This window comes from Eucyclogobius newberryi, unplaced genomic scaffold (assembly GCF_026437365.1).
Source record: "Eucyclogobius newberryi isolate DKJ021-1_F unplaced genomic scaffold, fEucNew1.0.hap1 SCAF_17, whole genome shotgun sequence".
Classification (NCBI taxonomy): domain Eukaryota; kingdom Metazoa; phylum Chordata; class Actinopteri; order Gobiiformes; family Gobiidae; genus Eucyclogobius; species Eucyclogobius newberryi.
This window is the reverse complement of record NW_027315801.1, coordinates 26,912,514-26,932,260: the sequence shown is the minus strand read 5'-3', so window position 1 is coordinate 26,932,260 and position 19,747 is coordinate 26,912,514.

Sequence of the window (19,747 nt, the reverse complement as noted above, 5' to 3'; positions counted from 1 at the left end):
GAAATAATAAGCTTCACCCAAATTGTCAAATAGGAAAAATTTCAAGAATTTGACAAAAATCTTATTAACATGTTAGTTACGTTTTTAGTTAAATGAGTTATCTAACTTGTCATATGCTTGTTAAAAGCTATAAGTTAGAGGGGATTCTTGACAATGAGACACAAACTGGCTCTCTAATCAGCATTTTCCCTCATTAAAATGTACCTATTTCTGTGGGATCTTAGTCATCCTTTGTGCTAAATCATTCCCCTGTCCTAACCATTTTGATTTTGATTGAACATTTTTTCTCTTTTCACTTCCCAAGGTCAGGTAAAACGCTGCTTTGAGGTGCTCAGCCTGTTGATTCTTGCCTCACTGCAGTCTGTGTCTTCTATTTCACTGTCAGCACCAGAACTGCACAGAAGGTATTTGGCACATAGCGCTTCACAAACCAAAGTTCATGTATAAAACAATTCATCTACATTCTCTAATATTATTTTTTTGGTTTATCTATTGCAGTGTCAGGTTCATTTGTATTTTTAGTGTTTGCTTGATTGAAATTGAAATTAATCCACATTTTTGTTCTTCTTTGTGTTGGTTAGCACTACTACAACAATAATTTAGTCCTTATTCATATCTACTTAGACTTTCTTTAGCCCTGATTTTGATCTTGACTTCTGGTGGTATTTCATAAACCTTGAGTAGATTTAGTGGAACTCGGAAGGCCAAATATTTCATGGGAAATGTTTGAGAACTACTGATCTATTGTAAAAAAACAAAAACAAAAAAAACGTTTTACTTAAATGAATTACAGTGTTTAAATGTATTTATTTTATTCTCCTTATGTAAGTGGTGAAATAAGTACTCAATTACTTAAGTAAAAGTACAGATACAGGAGCAAAAAAAATACTATGGTAAAAGTTGAAATTACATGAAAAAATTGTCATAAGTAAAAGCATCGACGCACCAATTTAAAAATGTACTTATATCGTTAAAATTAATTTCAGGTGGTCTCAAACTGTTTACTTTTTAGTCCAGTTAAAAAAGTGGAGTAGAAAGTACTGCTCTCAAATGTAGTGAAGTAAACATTTTTTTAAGTACGTTTAAAATCGTTCAAAATATAATGAGTGATTCAAATTACTACTACTTTGCTTATGTGAGTGGTGGTAGACTATATGTTTTATATTCTCGATATCAAAGTTGACTTAACTCATGCGTGAAACATCTTAGAAACCTTTAAAATCTCTCACATGACATCATTTTGAGTACTACTCCTTTCAGATAGTACCAGCGCATCCCAGACAGGGCTCATGTTCCTCCCTGGGGCTTCAGCGCTCTCTAAACACAGCCTGTTATAACGCAGTGAGGATAGAAGATACTTACACGATGATGACACTAGATCCTGTTTGAGACATGGCCCCGAGCGTCATGTCCTCACACCTGCACTGAGCTCCCTGCACTACATCAGCAAAACGACAAGCCCCTCACATCTGCTTTATTGGACCTGAGAGCGGGTCATTGCACTTGCCTTTTTCACATTCTGTATCGTGTGATGAGCATATTTAGGTCCGTCGATGTATAAGAGTTGTGGTCAAAGCAGCGCAGACAATAGCATAGCAATAGCAAATAGTCGTTTTATTTGCAGCATATGCTTTTGCTCGTTGTCGAGCGCTTTTACTTCTGTGTGTAGCAATTTTGACTGTATGAACAAACAAATCAATGATATTCGATCCAAAAGAAATGTTATTGGTGTAGAAAAGTATTGGCGTTATTAGTGCAGGTTTAATTGTCAGACAAATGTGAAATGTCTGTTACTAAAGTGCAGGAATATCACCTCCTATACATATACATCATTTTTTATTTAATTAAAAGCAATACTCGATTTTTGCATGTTGCATATCAAGCATTCAAAACAATATGTATAATTTCGATATATTGGCCACATCTAATTAAAATCTAATATTCTCATTGAATTCATAGTTCAAAAGAACTGTCAATCTTTATATAGTCTTTAATCTGTTTTTTGTTACACCTGATACATTTTCATTTTAATCTTAAATGTTTAATCTCCTCTTCGCTCTAAATGACAGGACATTTCTCTACTTGGAACTGTCTTTAGGGATTTAAGAACATTGGCAAAGCTCACCGTCTATTATGTATAATCTATATAATCTTGTCATTGAAGCTTTCTAAATCTCCCCCTGGTGTGACAACCTCTGCATATTCTGGCCCACATTCTTCCTGCATGGTTTGAATTCTAATATTATTTTCAAAGCACAACAAAGGAAGTTGTGTTTTGAAATACATCGCCATAGTAGTGCCTCTATATGTAAATGTGGACTGCCTAATCTATGGATCTCTTTTATTCTTGGGACAGCAGATTTGCACGCACCTGTAGCTCGGCCTGAATTATGAAGGAGGTTTTATATAAGGAATGCCTTTCATATTTCATACGTAAACCAGGTTCAAAAGAGGACGTCAGTCTGTTGCTGATAAAACACTTTCAAGAAAAGCTGTGAATGTATACAAAAATGAAAGCCTATGTGCCAAATATTTTCATTACAGGGAATCTCTGAACAAATATTACCTTATGTAACGTCAGAAACTTTGAGACTCTAAAACTGTGGTGCAGCCATCAACAGTGGTACCCATTTTCTTCTGATGTGTCATGATTTAGTGACTCATTCTTTCATTTTATGTTTGTGAATGTGATGAATTGAACCAGTATTGAGTCCAGGTTTAGACATGTCGTGGCTCTAGATTCATGTGTAACTCTGGTTAAACCTTCTTAATCCAGGTTAAGTTCTGTTTTAGCCTCTGTTTTGTCATCATGAACTAATGCACATTTCTGACCAATCCATGTTTATCCTCTTTAGACTCAGGTTTGTCAATTAACTGGCGCATTGAAAAGATATATGTAGTTAATCTGAAAATATTTGATTTTAAGGACTCTTTTCCAAGTCTCTCATTTTGGATTGTTATAACTAGCATTTGTGTTGTGGCACTTGTAGAGCGGTCAGATCCACTGGCTGATGGTGCGATTGCAGCTGCCTCAGGTAAATACTGCCGTTGTGTCCTTGGGTAAATCAGAATCAGAATCAAAAAAGGTTTTTTGCCATTGCCAGATGAACATTCACAACATAAGAACTTGCTTTGGTGATTCGGTGCAACATAAAACAATGAACAATAATAAAACAGCATATATAAAATCAAAAGGCGCATGCATTAAAGAAAAACAATTTAAATCGACTAAAATAAAAATAGGCTTACAAATCACCTGTGTCCGACACTGCACTATAAGCTCCAAATAAACCAATCAATCAATTAAAACACTTAACCCGCCTTGCCCCCTGCATCTGCGTACAACTGGTGTATGAATGTATGATGTAAAGTGCTTTGAGGGCCTTGAAGATACTTTACTTTACTTTACTTTACTTTACTTTTCTTGATTTAGTTGAAAGCCCCTTGAGACGTGCCTTCTCATTTTCGAGGGGGTCCAAAACACGTAACACAAAGACATCGTTAAATATACAATACAATTGGCAGTAACACTACTTACACAGTTTACAATACACCGACAGGTCAAACTTGCTCCCATTAATCCCTCTCCCTCCCGCCAGAGTACTTTTTATTACAGAGTTTATGAGACAGAGTTACATATAAATGTAAGTTGATGTGGTTAAAGACCTTCAATAATCCAGGTGTGATCCATAGCATTTTCAGTACAAAGTGAAAGTTAATTTAGACATGATTTTTAAAACATTGTCCAGATGAAGTGTTTAGAACTCCTGCCGTGATGCACATACAGAGATGGGGAAAACACTTACACATAAAGTCACTGCTAAGAGATAGTTTCTACTTGAGTTACTTCCCAGCCCCATTCATAAAAAATGTAAAAGGTAAATAAACATAGCATCATCACAGCAGATAATACATTTTTTCAGCAATATTGTAATGTAGAGAGCTAATCTAAACTAGAAGAAGAAGCAAGGGGTTTTAAGGTATGAAAACAAAGAAGACAAATAAGATGAAAGATATTAAGGATGTTAAGGATATAGGCAGCAGGATCCAATCAGAAGGGGCTTTGTACTGGAATGATCTGCGTCCAACTTCCTTGTAGATTTGTGTAGAAAAACGCTATATAAATGTGACCATTGACTGGCCATTTTTCATCTAAAGTTTTAGTTGAATAGTTGAAATCACAGTAGCACTGATAAAAGCAGTGAATACACCTATTCAGTATGCTAGTTTTTCTTCAGAAAGGACAAAGCCTCTTAGATGAGAGGCAAATAGGTCTTCCACTCAAAACCTAGTCCAGATGACTGCTGTAACCTTTTTATACTAAAAGCATTTGGGTATATTGCAGTGGCAGTTCCAAGACATGCTAATAAGACAATACTATTTAGAATTGCATCAGGTCCAAAACCAATAAAAAATTTAATGTACAGGGGAGTGGATTTACTGATGACCCCTAAAAGGTAAGAATGAGCAGGAGTCATTCTTCATGCAGGTCTTATTTTGTCAGTTGCATTGTAAGACATAAGATAAGGAATACTAATGGGACAGACAGAGCAGTTCCCATGCAGAGTGCTGAGTGATGTGCTTGTTACTTTGGACTTGTCTCTGTTTCTCTTGTCATTCGCTGTGAGAGGCATTTGTTCAGCCCGAATGCTCCCGAACAAGAGCTCATGATATACAATGTGTTCACACTCAAATGAGCTCTGAACACGGAGCATGTCAAGAAGAAGTCCTTTAATACAATTTCATCTCAAGCTGAAGAGGCGTTTATAATATAATCCAAGTCATGTTTACTGATACATTAAATATACTAGTGAAACAGGAACTAGCAAAAAGATTCAGGGTAAACTAAATGATAGATATTGAAAACAAATGCATGTGAATTCACTATGTATAATTAAATAACAGTTAATGCTTTATTTATGTGGATGTGTTTTCTCTATGGCTATGTATAATAGAATGTATTATTGTACGTGCGTTATATATAATACTTATGTGTTTCCCGTGTCTGCACCGATGCCATGTGGCTCAGGTGTGACCTACATTTGAGTGATAATGTACATTTAAGGCCAGGGCTCTCTTATACTTACACTTACACATACTGAACAGGGTCTGAAGACATATTCTGTGTCATGTAGCGCCCCCTGCCGGTTAAAACAACAAAAATTAAATAAAACACAGGCCTCCCTTTAGCTGCAAAGTAAATTCTTATTGGTGGATATATAAAATGTTGTCTTGTCAAGATTATTCAGAATATGAACCAAAATAATTTACACTGGAATGTACATAACACAACATTATGTGAGCTTTTCTTAGCCTGCCGTTATTTTTAGAATCCCCCTCACTGGAAATTACACCTTTACCCACAATTCCACTGTCAGGGCAGTCAGTCCTCACTCAAGGGAAATTAGTATTTCTGCACTGATCTAACACACATCATTCGGGCCCAAGACTGCCTCATTATCACCATCTCGGCTGCTTCAGACTCTGGACACGTCACGATGCGTCACTTTGCTGCTGGGACATGTGCAGGGAGGTAGATTTTAAGACAGAACTGTGTAAAAATGAACGGCCCCAAAATGTAACAGACATGGCCATGTTTTATAAGCAATACGGCCTTTTTAGCCCAAAAGAAAAGGTATACATGAATGATATGACCAAACTATATTTTTCCTTTTCAACTGAGTCCCTGTGATGTTAACAATTAAACACAAAAACTTGGCAATAAGAGCTTTTTCAAATTGCCACCAGAGGGCGCCATTGGAGTGAAAGTTAACTCCTGCCATTCTGCCTTGACTCCCCACAGTACAGCCGATGTTTATGATTATTATTCTGTTTTTTTAATGGTGTAAGGCTGTTTTGGACCATGCAAAGTTAGATGGTTTATTTATCACGCCACAGCACATCACACAAGACAACAAATCACAAGTGAACGTGCGTAAAGTTACCACAGTCAAAACACGCCATCATTCCACGCGCCTTACACTCACAGTTCAAACAATGTCGACCACCTCTAACACTTTATATTGAAGAATGTATTTTGGCTCGGTGTCCCTCCTGCGTCCCCGCTGTGCGTCACGAGCGCCTGTCCCAGCTGACATAAGGACATAAATCAGCGCACAGTCCCGTGGGGGGAGGACGGGGAGGAGGGGTATTACACGTACAGGACAGGGGGAGGAAACGCACTGGGACACGCGCCGTCTTTTATTTGCTTGTGTGTGTGTTTTTTCTACGTGTTTTCTGACCACTACAGAAGCAGAAGAGTCAGCGCCGCGGCTCCTGGATTATAACGGGGCCAGTCGCATCTCTCCCTCTCTCTCGCGCGCGCGTGCCGCGAGCTCCAGTCTGCTGACATAACCTCCACGAGGACAGCCTGCGCTCGCGTCTTCTCCGGGACCTTATGTGGGAATACGAACGCGTGAACGCCGACATCCATGGATCAGTGAGGTGTCCAGTGCCGCGACCCGTTTTACATGAGCAGGTAAGTCGTTTTTTTTTTGGACAGGTCCGTACGGTATGTTCCCCACCATCCCGTGTTATAATGAGTCCATGTGCAGGATTATGAACTAGTTTAATTGGCTCTTTACTTCTTTAACGAACTAGGGATACAGCCTGATTCTTTGCAGTGTTAAGTTGGATTTAAACAGTTACAGTAAAGCTTGGACGTGTCAGCTGATTGCAGATTGGCTGTATGTTTTTGGTGAAGCACAAATAACGGATCTCTACAGTCCATAGTCAAGTCTTAAATCTAATTAAATATGTCTTAGGAGCTTGACTGATGTCAGGATCATGACATAAAAGTAATTTATGGTTAGATTTGTACCATATAATCTGCCCACAGCTGTTTTTGCCTTGAGCGCCTGTGTGTTGTGGGCTATTGAGAGGGAAATAACCTCCAGTGAAGAACCTACAAATGCATGTGGTCGTCAGCAGATGTACAATGAATACCGTGAGTCCCAAAGAAACAATGTGCCTCTTGTGGTTCTTCTCTAATTATGAAAGTAGATGGGGGTTTTGGCACAGCGCTCCAGTCCTGCACACAAAGATGATCCTTCTCCCGGAGTCCGTACTGAGGGCGCCTGGTCTGTGCTGAGGCAGCGAGTGCGCGTGACAGGACCATTATTCACCAACGTGGATAATTGCATTAGTACAGTAGATAGAGGAGATAGCCTGAAAGAGGAAAAAAAAAAGCATAAATACATCTCAACATTCAATGGAAATTTGATTTGGTAGCGTCTGGTTTCTTTTTCCATTTCTATTGTGTAAAAAAACCCAATGCATTTAAAGTGTACTTAGTTCTCCAAACAAATTGAATATCTAGCCAATATCAAAGCTCTCCGGTCACGTGAGGTCACCCTTGGCTTATGTGTGCCAGTCCAAACCCTGGATAAAAGGAGAGGAAGATACAGATTCTTGGAAGGACTTAAAAACCAAACTATATTTTTCTTTCGTAAAAATACATAACGAAAACAAACCTAGGCCTCGGTTGGACAGGTAAATCAATACATGGACAGATGATTTGTTGAGATGAGGCGGTCAAGCTGAGATTTAGTGCAGCTGTAGCAAAGTATATACTTTTTATTTTATTTCAGAGCAGTGCATTTGGCTTAGCAGCAATGAACTGACATGGAAACTGATCCTGAAACTTTACAATGCGAGCAATCTGTAAAATAGCCCAGAATCAATGAAGAAACATCTGGCGCTTATTGATTGAGGAAATGTGACCCTTCTGCCTGGAGATGCTCATGAATATTACATGCGCTCTCTGTTTCTGCATCTGTTAGAGAGGAGGAGAGCAGTGCACTTAGAAATGCTCACTCTCGTATTATTTTGATCAGAGATGTAATGCCAAGGACGCTTGGGACTATGAGGTCTATAAGTCAGGGTGCTTCGTCTGCTATTCTAAAGCCAAGATAAACTTACTTATTTTCTCTTCTCTTCTCTACCAATATGCTTTAAACTCATACCACTATTCGATATATGCAGTGTAATATCCTTTACCATTTTAACCAGTATTCAAAGTCCATGAGGTTATAATAACTAAATGTAAAATGCACTTATGTAGGGTCACAATGTTCAATTTGTCATGATAATTAGTATCCATCGACTTATTGTTCAATACGTTATAGAAAGAACCATAATTTTTCAAGCTCAACATTTATCGTGGATACATTTACTTTGGACTAGTAGGATTTTTTTGTTTTAATCTTATGTAGTATTAGGTCTATATGATAACATTTGAACTGTGTTAACCCGGCAACGAGCTAGTATTTGTCCAGAGTGTACCCCGCCTAAGGCCCTAAGTCACTGGGATAGGCTCCAGTCACCCGCGACCACTGACCGCACAAAATGAATGAATGAATGAACTGTACTATATTTATCATCTATGACAAATCAAATATACCAGAACTAACTCAAATGTTGAGCTATTTATTCATGTATTTATTGCTGGCCACATGTTTTTCTACCCAGTTAAATTGGAAAAAGCTTATCCTGCATCAGTTGTAAAAGGTAGTTTAAAAATGATTGCTTATTGTGATTTTTTTTTTGTAGCAATATATCTTATCTAGTATATCTTGTCTAGTTTTGTTATTGTGATTAATGTTCTAATATGACTAATCATAATTATTCAACTATAAAAAATGATCTTATTTTGATCATTGTAATCTTTATCTGGACTATACGGGCTCTAAAACACATACGAAAGACCTTTTTATAACAAAGACACCTTATTAGATCAAAATGTAAAAAAAAATATTTCTGATTTTCATCAATAATACCCTTCATTCATTATTATTTTCTACCTAGCAGCCTTCAGTTACCATATTTCAACTTTTATTCGGTTGATAATGTATTTATAAAGTCTTAAAGATTACAGTAAAAATAATCGTTTGACTAATGGAAAAATAATTGCTGACTAGTCGACGATCGTAAGATCTTAAGTGGCAGCCCTTGTGCATTTACCAGCATGAAGTATATGTAATTCTGAAATTGCATGTGATTTCTAGTTTTGCTGACAATGTTGGGGGAAGCAGAACAGTGGTGTAATCAGACCGTGCTCTGCTGCTGACTCCCCTCCCAGAGTAATTCCTTAATGCACTAAGAGAGCTGTAGATCTAATAAGGAGGACGAGCGTCGTCAATAATGGATCCCACCTGCGTCAGGCAAAGAGACAGGAACCAGACCCAGAACAGCCAATAATAATCTCTCATTCACAACATGTTTTTAACTGTAGGGGCAGGTGCGAGTGTCCTAATGAAGTCGTGGATGGGACCCAGCTGTTTTGTCTTAAATCTGAAATTTAAATCTGGATTTATTTATAGTTAAAAGTAGTGGCTGACTTCTGTTGCAGTGTTAGACTTGTTTACTAACTCTAAGATTGAAGATCGATTCCTGCTTCTGGCTTCACTGCTGTTGTGTCCTCTCATTACAATTCATTTGTTTCAAAAAAATCTACCAATTTATTCATCAAACATAATATTCCTAATATTTATGATAGTTTTATGTATAACATTTTGTTTAATGCCTGATGACTGACTAATGCAGAGATTCATTGTTACAATACTCTAGATATAGAATAGAGCTCTGTTTTGCCAGCGATATAGAGGCTGTAGATTGTGGACCCAACATAAAAAAATAAAAAAAAAGGTGCACTATGTAACTTTTCTTTGATCGTCTTCATGGAGCGATTATTGCTTTGTTTTCCCGGAATGTTCCACAGTATGGCATTAAGCTTATCAGATTCCATGGAGGCAAGGCAAAGGGCTATGTTACAGGTCATATCTGAGGAGAGGCAGTTACGCTTTTGTTTAAAGAGGCATCTGACTTTATTTATTAACCTTTATAAAACCAGGTAAGAACCCACTGAGATTGAGACATCGTTTTCAAGTGCCCACATACACTGTTACTCCACGTAGTTGGACTGCAAAGCGATGTAGTGTATTTTCATTCGTTCAGGTACAGAAATGGCACCGCTTTTCCACATTCTTTTTATATATTGGCACAGAGCTGCTGATAATGGCTCTTAACTTCCTGTTACCTTTCGTGGTACCCTCTTGTGTGCAGCTAATAACTTGTAATGCTTATCCGTGCTTTATTTGTCCATGCAAATTAGTCTTGCCTTCATTCAGCTTGTTTTATTTACCGTAGGTGTTGTTTTCACTGAGGCATCATTGTGATAATAATAATTTCCTCTTCAGTCTCTCACTAAATCCCCTGTAGCAATTAACCTACATTTGGGCAATTAACCTGTGCTAATCGCTGTTTAATAACTTCAGAATGGGGCTTGAGATAGATGTACTTTCATAATTACGCTTAGTTTTTTCAAAAATAAGAAATGCTGCAATTCAATATTTTAATCGGTATATTATTTATTGACTAATAGCCACTTTTGATGTCTGGATGAAAATATAGGGTGTTAAAGTTATTCTATATCAATGTGCAAAGGACAGGAAACTAAAGAGATGCCATAATGAAAGAGCTTTTATTGTAACATAAAGTAAATGAAAAATCAGCATGGGATTAATACTGCTGATGAAGAAAATGGCAACTTCCGCTGGAACTATACATATAGAAACTAATGTGTAGATTTTTATTTAAATGTGTAAGGTCGGTGAAATGTAAAGTAAGATCAATGTTTGTCCAATTTGAGTCTTGATTTCTCTTGGTGCATGGACTGGTGTGGCACATGGGCTGTCTCTGGCTCTGCAGAGTATTATGTTTTATTTCAAGGCAAATCTATTTATGTTTTTGTCCTCCTTTGTGTTTATCAGTTCTGTGTAGTCTTAAATTAGACCTGATATATTCTAGGTGTAGGTCTGGTGGTGGTACTCAGAGAGCCAAATACTATCTGAGGTGGGCGATATTGTCAAAAATGAATATCCAGATTTTTTTTTTTGGTTCTCCTTGATAACAATATTCAGACACATGTGCTAATAATGGATCTGTAAATGTGTCGCACTCAACGTGAATGGAGCATAAATTTAACCAGAAAAGTGCAGACATGTGACTTTTGGAAGATCACACTTGACATTTCTGTTCGTTTTATTTCTGATTAACTCTTTTTGTGGTCATATTTAATAGGTTTAATTCAATATGAATAATTGTTCAAGAATATTCTTCTTTTTCTTCTCTAAAAAAACAACAATTGCTGTCTTATCCACTTTTTGATACTCCCACCTCTACGTCGGTGATACCATTTGATTACCATTTCAATTTACTTTTGAAAACATTTAGCAGCAATTTGTAGTCTACTTGAGAAGTAGCCTATGCATCAAAATAAGCAATTATATCAACATCACAACACTAAACATACAGTTATCTTGCCTGTTTACTTATGAACTGTGCATCCCCAGAAGTGCCTCCAAGTGAAACGCTGATCTGGTGACTGGCCTGTACATAAACACTGTGTCTGTGTTCTCGTTGTGAGATGAAGCAGCTCTTTCTTGTGAATAATAAAATGTGACTGTGTGGTGCTCTTCTTGAGGCTGACCCAGAGTGCGACAGTGCCAAAGGCTGTCCCTCAGAATGAAAAGATCCACTGTCCCCTGTCTGCGGGCCCTGACCCACACAACGCCATGACTGCTTCGTTCTGACTCACGAGATTTACAGAAAACACACGCATGACTCAAAAGGGAGCTTGTTTTTTTGTTTCTTTTTTTAAAGCGTTAATATACAATGGACGATTAGTGGTACCAATACCATTGTCATCTAATATACTACCATCCCAGTGTTTGTGAACCAAAAATCTAAAAGCCGGCATCGTTCCATATGTTATATTAAGAAATGATCAAAATAAATGCTAACAACTGCGTAATAAACATGTCTTTAATATAACATAGTGCTGGAAAAATTACACCGAAAATTACCACGCGCCACAAAGCCTACATTAATTAGTCAAGTTAAAAGTTAAATTGAAAAGATAGAGCTGGAATTAAGACAAGTAATAAAATTTGTATTACTTGTCGGCAATTGAAAATATAAATCCGTCTGCGCAGCCTACAAATGAAAATGTAAAGTCATGTTTTTATTTTGCTGTCCTTGCTTCAAATGAATTGGATCTGTCACTCCTACGAGTCTATTCCCCTTACTTCTGACTACTACTGACCTGCATCGCCTTTAGTGTTGGTATTACGATGGAGGAATTGAGAAAACTCTTGCAGCTTATGTTATAAATAAAGTAGATTAATTTGTATAAAATGTTCAGTGTTCATGTGCACCAACAAGACACCAATTTGAATTTGTTTTGTATTTGTTTATTTGCTGGCAGCTCTGTCCAAAATCATCCAGTCGAAAAGAGGCGTACAAATACTGGGAGAAGTAACAAGAAGGTGAAAAATAACAAACTTTGAAGTGCGACGTGTACAGAAACTATTACTCTAAACTATGATTTTAAAGTAGAAAACCAATTCAGTTGTAGTCATCTGGACACTCTTTTAGAAAAACAAGATGTTTCGACTCTCTTCCAAGAGTCATTTTCAATCTATGGATATGATCTGAGAACTCAAATATTTACCCTTCTCTGGGTAAGCCCTGCCCACTGGGCAGAATGTCCTGATGACAGCCTGTCCTGTTTAGAGTTTCACCTGAAACTAATCCTCTTTGTTTACCCTAACAGTCCTGTAATGGTCGTATAAATCATATTGTTAGCTGGCTGCCGCTCCCTCATCACTTAAAAAAGAGAATCGCTCTTTAAACAGAAATGGAGGTTTAACCCTGAACACTGACTGGAAAAAGTCAAATTAATTGTCCTGTAGGTGGCAACAAAGCTGTTTAACTACAACTCTTTCAAGGATTTTAGAGACAAAGAGAAGATTTTAGATAGGTCTGTAGTTTGCCAACAGGTCAGAATCAACAGTAGGCTTTTTCAAAAGCGGTTTAATGACGGCATGTTTGAAGGACCGTGGAACATAACAATGAGGCATTTGTTATATTAAGAATATAATCTATAATTAGGGGGGAATGTCTTTGAGGAGTCTGCTTGGAATCGGGTCTAGGACACAAGTTGAGGTTTTAGAGGACATAATGGCTGAAGTTATCTCTGCTTGATCAACAGTGGAGAACTTTTCTAGTGTTACTGATGGATTTATATGGGACACTAGTTTTACTGCTTGGGCTTGTTCAGTGCTAATTGCGGGAGTAATTCCATTTAGTTTATCTCTAATTTTGTTGTTAAAAATAGAATTCAAATCAAATCATCAAATCAATTTATTTTTGTAAGGCCCAAAATCACAACAACAGTTGCCTCTGAGGGCCACAGGGAGAAATTAATCAACAATGTCTGTGGTGGCGATGAAGTCAGACAATGTCTGTGGTGGCGATGAAGTCAGACAATGTCTGTGGTGGCGAGGGACGATGTCCCAGGGTCCTCTGTCCTTAGACTCTCCTTCTCGGCCAGGAAAAACTACAAAAGAATTGAGGGCTTTACTGCGCTAAACAAACTCTCATTTGAATAAAAGATGAACTGCAATAAATTTGTAGCACACAGTTTCTCCTTATAAGTAAAAGATGTTTTCTATTTGACCCTGAAATTCTGGAATGGCCTGAAATAACCACACAAAAGTAAGAAACATTTCCCTACTCGTGCAGACAAAAGGTAACTATATTGAGCTCGAAATAATATTGTGGGTCGATAAAGTAGTCATTACCGTCACAGGCCAAAACCACACATTTGGAGTTCTTTTATCTAGTCATTTGTGAGATTCTTACTTGTGTGGGTCTTCAAGTGTTTTCTTTGAGCTGGTGAAGTCTTCAGATTATTCATTCTGTGATAGTTCCGTGGTGCGTCTCTTTCAATAGCCATCTGCAGCTATGTGTGTTTTTGTTGTAACCAAGAATAAGAGAAGCTTTTATCCTCATCCAGCTGCTGAATCCAGATTTATGTGCTCATTTTTGTTCTTTGTGTCTCGTTTGTGTAATAGATCATTTCTTTTCCTGACATGTTAAAGAGTGGTGTGGAAGAAGTGAATTTGCAATGAAGGAATAAAAGTTCAATATTCAGTGTTGATATGCAAATACTACTAAGATTATCGTCATTTGTTCAAAAGTAATCTGTTTGTAATCTCTAAATTTAAGTGAAAGTCCATATGTCAAGACCTTAATTACTGCAATAGACTTAGCTTCTTGTACTATATGTTACATTTTCAAGTTACAACTATTAAGAACTGTTCTGTCAGCACAAAACAGCTGCATTTAAACCGTGGCTTCTAACTCCTCTCTTTCACAGTGAACAGAACACCAAGCCTTTACTGAATCTTCTCAAGTTGCACCAAAATATCGATCAAACTCTACTTGTATTTTCATCTGGCCCTATCTCTCTTGTGTTTCCTCTCAATTTGTCTTGGGTGTCACATGTCCTGGCCTGGTACAGGGTGGAGGGGGTTGCAGGGATGAAAGGAAGTCATTTTGCAGATACAAAGAGCCTGACCTTCATAGCACGGAGAGGGATGGGGGGATAAAAGCTTCGAGTTAATGCCCTGCCAAAGTGCATTCTCTAACACAGAAAAATCCCTCACCATGATATATGATCCGAATAGACGCTTTCTAATAATAAAAATCACATGGTTTAGGAAATCGAGGCTGAAGTAATGACCAGGACATTTGACTCCATAATGAAAAATAAAACTATAAATCCTATCTGCACACTAGAAAATGATTGCAATTTCTATAAAGACAGACCTTGAAAAAATGGATTATTATCCCATTCTTAAGTCAAAGTTAAAAGATTGAAACTATATAAAATAATGATTTGCTATCTATTCAATTTCCATTCCTAACCGGCTGTTCGATGAGTGGAATAAAACAAGCTCAAGATTTGGGGTGGTGTTTACATTATCTGAAAAAATACTATATTTCAGCTCAAATCAGAGCACTAAAATTTCTAAAAAAATTATATTTTTACCAAATTGTAAAAGAAAATCAAATGAAATCTTTGATATGTTGAAAGAATAATTTGACTTGGCGAAACAGGACTTTTATTGGCATTTACAAATAAGGAAATTAAACAAAGCAGTGGCCATTATAACCCTCTGAATTTTCTATTAAGGGATATAAATCAGAACTTTCAAGGGGAATAATATCTCAGTTATATAAATGCATTAATAATCTGGACAACTATTCTAATATGTATATAAAAATAATAGGAAAGACAATGTAATTTTGTTTTGACTGATAAAGAATGGGAAAGTGTATGATCATCTCAATGGAGACCACATAATGACATGTTTTGAGGGAATTTTGTTCGAAAAATGTTGCACTTTTCTTCATAACACGATGTCCAACTGCTCACTATTCACAAGGAAATTCTAAGTGCTGGTGAAACTGTGGCAGCCAGGGGGCAAACCGTTACCATGTGTTTGTCATGTCCTGTTACTCAAAAATATGAGAATGAAGCGCTACAGACCACCATCCCAACTATGTATTTAGTGTGTATGGAATATTAACCCAAACCATGTCTAAAACAGAAATACATGAGTGAATCAAGAGGACTAAACCCATCGTGATTAGATTCATGCTGTTTAATTAATCCAAATGTTTTATTTTTTGGCCCTGAACGCTAATGTTGTCGTGAAACTAAAAATTCAAATTCGATTTAAATAGTGAGGAAAAAGCTTTCGATACTACAATGATCATTGAAAAACGCTCCTTTTTCGGATAATACAAATGTTGACTGAAAATGATTGTAGTTTTATTAATGTTGCCATGCAATCTTAATTTTAGTTCTGATTAAGATCAAGACTATTCTAAAACTATTCAGGAAAGAATTGATTCAGAATCGATACAAGTTTTGATAGTTAGTTTAAATGGTATCAATTAGTGTATACTTTTTGCTACTTTTGACAACCCTATTGGACACCATAGTGAAGTACAATTTTCTGTGTTATAGCTACAAACGCCACAGTATAGCCATCTATTCATCTATCTATTTTTATGTTTGCTGTCAATGGTATTGACATTTCATACTGCACATTTCCGAAGTTTCATTAGATTTGGTTGTGGCAGTTCACCTAATGAGGAAATGCTGATGTTCTGTTCTCAAAGCAACAAAATCAAAACTCGATCCATCGCTTTATCTCCAAGGCCATTCACTAATCAGCCCCATCCAGTAAACACTGGCACATTTAATATTAATGTTGGGTGTCCATTCTATCGCTGGCTTCGTACTCTTTTGTAATAGCTGTTTCTCTGCATTGATAGAAGGTAGTTAGGTGACAGATTAAGGTCGATTATGGACTCAATTATGATTTGTGCAAAAAATAACAACAATCCTGTGGCAAATAACATACAGACAGATCACAAATGTTGACTAATTTTGGCCCTCTGCAGTTATTTGTTTCATTTAGAGACAAATGGTATGTTTTTGTCCTCTTATGATAAATTCATTTATTTGGAGTTGCCTCATTCTTGGTTTAGTGTCATTTTAGACCATGTTTTGCAATGATTTTGGTCTGCTTGTCCATCCAAGGGAGTCAGATTTCTACGTTTCCCAAAGAGGTTTTATAGTTTTTCTTGGCCGAGAAGGAGGGTCTACGGACAGGGGAGCTTAGGACATTTGGCATAGGATGCTGGGACATTGCCAAGTCCCTATTAGCATTATTTAATCTGGTTTTCACTGTCTTCCCTCGAAAAAATACATTTAATTTGATTGAATTGAATTAAAGTGTTCTTAATGACCAATCAAGTTGTAATTATAGCCTCCATTTTGCGCTTGACCAAAAAAATCAAGAGTGTTATTAAAGTATAATTAAATCATTTTAAACGTTAGAATAATTGTACTTTTTCATAAGGTAGTGTTAATTGAAATCATGTTCTTACCACGATGGGAGCCAGGCTAATTGGTTAAACACATTTGACATATTGTAATTGTTAAAATAAATGTTCTCAGCAGACGTTTTGCGGTATATGAGAGTAGAAAACCCTTACCTAAAATGTGTCCTTCAATTATCCAATAGTAAGAATATTTACTGTACTATAGAAGGCAAAATGTCCCAGGTTCAGTGGCGTAAAAGGCAATGCTTCATCTCCTGCCAATCCTAATGGGAGGGTCAGCCCGGAGCCTCTATCAGCCCGGCTCTACACTGGAGAGCGCTGTCACCGAGGGTTATCAGGCTGTTCTGTCAAGCCTGACCTCTAAATGTGGACATATTCTGATAACATTATTTTCTGGTGCGGTCCCATTCTTATCCGGGATTGGTGAGTAGAAGAGCAGGGAGAGTGCCAAATCTACCGCCTTATTTAATGTTAGATAAATTCAGATAAATTACGACATCCCATTTCTGAGGCAGTCCCATGTGATACATACAACATAATTCAATGTATTTTTAGAACATAAGATGAAAAGTGTATTATTTTGGTATACATAAATGTCTGTTTTATGTCAACACAACATTCCACAGGGCAATGATGTTCAATACAAAATGAGTGGCAGCCAAAAAGAAGGCAAGAGGCCTAACTGAAATAGTTTGAGAAGAAATGCTGTGTCCAAATGTAAGATCTGCAAATGCTGTACCATAATTTATTAAAGATTGGCTCCACAAAAAGCTTTTTTTTTTTAATAATGCAAAATTTGTTTTATGTTGCCCCAAAGAGTGTTTTGTTGTTACATCAGTGTTACATCTGCAGTCTCCAGGGAAAAGAAAAGACCCACAAACATTAGAGCCAGTGTCATTAGAGCGTGGCACCTGAAGAGTAATGGTTACATCTCTCGGCACTTTTGAGATGCTTTTTTGTGAAAAGTACAAGCCGAGCCCGCGCCTGAAAATGAATGCTTGTGGATATTGACGTTTTGTGAGAGATATGAACTAGTTAGACATGTTTAAATACATACTACCAGTTTTGCTGAGTGAAAATTAGATACCTAAGCTTTTAAGTCCTTTCAACTGATAACAATCCCGCTTTTCAGGGTGAATAATGCCACCTCTGAAACTATTGTGCATTCAAAAATCACTTCTGTTTTCTTTATTCTGGCAGAGAATACGTTGAACTTTGCACCAGCTTATTTCATGATGTGACCATCCATACATAGAAAAAACCTGCTCTTGTCCTATCTGAGAGTAAGACATAATGAAATCTGAAAACCTCAAACTAAACACAGAATCAGAAAACCCAATGACATAAAATATAACTATGGTTAAACTTTACAATGGGTGAAAAAAAAAATATATATAGCCGATTTGTTTTTTACCCTCATTGAACTTGCTATTTTTAGACCCGTCTCTTATAATTTGCGTTACAGATAGTGAAATGTTTTTAATGTAATGACATGTTTATTTAAATACCTTGAGGATATTTTATGTTCTTCTTGTCGCTGATGCCTCATTATTATTTCTGTCAGTGTTGCACTCAATGTGTCACTTGATTTGACTTTGTTTGGTTGTGTGACTGTGAGCACATCAAAGCCTCCTCTCTCCTCACTTCTAACTCCTCTGTACTTCAACGCCCTCTTTCATCCTGGCAGCTGTGTGTGTGTGTGTTTGTGTGTGTGTGTGTGTGTGTGTGTGTTTGTGTGTGCGTGTGCGTGTGCGCGTGTGTGTTATGGGACAGAAGAGATCACTGTATATGTGTGAATGCTCTTGCACTTCACGGCGTTACACGTATATACACGTTGACACTATTCGGCTACATGTACCCACCCGGGGGACACCCAACACTCCTGACCCCAGTCCATATGAGAGAGCGAGGGGAGCCCCGTCTGTCACCATGGAGACCAGGCGTACGCTCATATTCTCCGCCCTAAATCTTGCCCATGGGCTGCTGTTACTGTGAGGAACATGTTGACAAACAGGTGTCCAGACAGGCAGAAGACCTCATCCTTTTTCATCTTTTTCTCTGAAGCACAAGCGCTGGTTTTTGTCATGTTTTTGTGTTTCTTTAATCCTGATATATCTTTGAAGTGTGCGCCGTAGAGGTTTGAGGGTTTGCGCCTGAATGTACGTGATCAGTTTTTTGCCCCATTGTTACATCAGTGCACGGTGGCAAAGGGTTCTCCGGCTTCCTCCCACCGTCCAAAGACATGCATGTGTTAGGCAAAATTGGTGACTCTAAATTGGCCCTAGTGAATGAATGTGAGCGTGAACTGTCTGTAATGTCTGTGTCTGTGTTGGCCCTGCGACAAGTTGGCCACTGTCCAGGGTGTACCCCGCCTAAGGCCCGAAGTCACTGGGATAGGCTCCAGTCACCCGCGACCCCGAAAGGGAACAAGCGGTAGAAAATGGATGGATGGATGTTACATCAGTCCACAAGTGTTTCCCAAAACCAAAATGTATTCCACTTAGAGCAATTTAAAAAATCTGGGTCATTCTCTTCACTGTCTGCGATGAAAGGGATATTGTTCATTTAGAGCTGGAGTCTGCTTCAAATGAGTTCGGCTCAATCTCCACAATCTGAATACAATACCACCAGCCATTGCAACATCTCGCCTGGACCCAGTGAGAAATGGTAAAGAACTATTGAATTATTGTAAGTAGCAAAATTTTAAAATAAAAAAGAAGCAAAAAAAACAACAAATCAAATCAAACTAAATATCCTATCTTTTTATGAATAACTTACTAACCCTGTAGTTTAGCTCTCTATAAACATTTTCTGATATACTGTATGTATGTTTCTTGTATTAGTTTTAGCAGTTCATGTATCAGAATCAATTATCAATGCACTTGGATGTGATTAAAAACATTGCACTGAATCCTGATTTGAAACGATAAATCGCAATACTTAAGCAATTACTTTCCCCCCAACCTTGTGCTGCCCATATCAT